This window comes from Lytechinus variegatus, chromosome 16, assembly GCF_018143015.1.
Source record: "Lytechinus variegatus isolate NC3 chromosome 16, Lvar_3.0, whole genome shotgun sequence".
NCBI classification, from domain to species: Eukaryota; Metazoa; Echinodermata; class Echinoidea; order Temnopleuroida; family Toxopneustidae; genus Lytechinus; species Lytechinus variegatus.
The window spans coordinates 13,400,583-13,402,551 of NC_054755.1; positions in this window are offsets into that span (position 1 = coordinate 13,400,583).

The window sequence follows — 1,969 nt, forward strand, 5'->3', positions numbered from 1 at the left end:
TCAAAATGGCCTGAAACGTACCCAAATTTGACCACGATTGATTTGGGGAATTTTAAAATTTTGACGCGCGCGTACGTGCGCGTCGTGACCTTTGCATGACCTCTGTTGACATGTCCTGATGACTTGTCACCTGAACTTGATATGATGCAAAAATTGATGATTTTTTATGATTAGTTGCGATGATATGATCAATCATTTAATTTTACAAAATGGCGCCTAGATGACGTCATCATGATTTGATAACCTTGAAAAGTTTCGTTTCGCATGTCCATAATGATTGCCATACATGACATGAAAATCAAGAAAATTGACATGCCCGATATTGAGATAAAGTGGTTACTAGCTTTGGCAATAAAAATAAAGAAAATTCTGACGAATATAATAGGTGATCTGTCATATTCATGACAGACCACCTAATAAGGAAAAAAAAAAAAAAAAAAAAAGAGAGTCAAGCGAGGTTTGAACCACCGACCCTAGCGTTACCAGGCAGGTGCGTTATCCAGTCGACCACGATCTTCCGGACAGACAGGGAGCGCAAAACAGGAAACATATTGTCAATGTAAATTGTTGCAAGTAGAAAAATGTCATGATGACAAACCTAGTACAAATTCCAGTTTGGAGAATAGTACAAGCTTTAAAATGAAACAATGGACATATTTTCTAAAGGGTACATACTAAGGTAAAACATATTGAAAATTTGGCGAGAAAAGACCAATATTTACGAAATTAGAATCAATTTACATGAGTGGTGTGACATCATGAAACAGAAAACACTAATTTTTAGTTCCGACGCCATGTTGATGACGTCACGAAGTTTTTAAGGGTCAAATGTGGCATAAAATCATATCTCCAATTCATACTCTATTCGAATAGGAAAAAAAAATTGGGGGTCAACGGACTCCTTGAAGAGCTACAGTGAATTTTATATAGGCATATTTTTGCCCACTTTTGACTTGTTTTGCGAGTTTGCATGCGCGTGTAATGAACATTTGAATTGACGCGCATTTGCGTATTATTGGTCGTAAGAGGCTGAATGAGGTATCAAATTAATCGGAAGATCATGGACAGTGAACAGACATAAAATAAATGACGACCCGAAGATGCATACCGATGGTAGGAGCAAAAACGCGCACGCATACCTGTGCGCGCGCAAATTTTTGACATGCTCAAAATGGCCTGAAACGTACCCAAATTTGACCACGATTGATTTGGGGAATTTTAAAATTTTGACGCGCGCGTACGTGCGCGTCGTGACCTTTGCATGACCTCTGTTGACATGTCCTGATGACTTGTCACCTGAACTTGATATGATGCAAAAATTGATGATTTTTTATGATTAGTTGCGATGATATGATCAATCATTTAATTTTACAAAATGGCGCCTAGATGACGTCATCATGATTTGATAACCTTGAAAAGTTTCGTTTCGCATGTCCATAATGATTGCCATACATGACATGAAAATCAAGAAAATTGACATGCCCGATATTGAGATAAAGTGGTTACTAGCTTTGGCAATAAAAATAAAGAAAATTCTGACGAATATAATAGGTGATCTGTCATATTCATGACAGACCACCTAATAAGGAAAAAAAAAAAAAAAAAAAAGAGAGTCAAGCGAGGTTTGAACCACCGACCCTAGCGTTACCAGGCAGGTGCGTTATCCAGTCGACCACGATCTTCCGGACAGACAGGGAGCGCAAAACAGGAAACATATTGTCAATGTAAATTGTTGCGAGTAGAAAAATGTCATGATGACAAACCTAGTACAAATTCCAGTTTGGAGAATAGTACAAGCTTTAAAATGAAACAATGGACATATTTTCTAAAGGGTACATACTAAGGTAAAACATATTGAAAATTTGGCGAGAAAAGACCAATATTTACGAAATTAGAATCAATTTACATGAGTGGTGTGACATCATGAAACAGAAAACACTAATTTTTAGTTCCGACGCCATGTTGATGA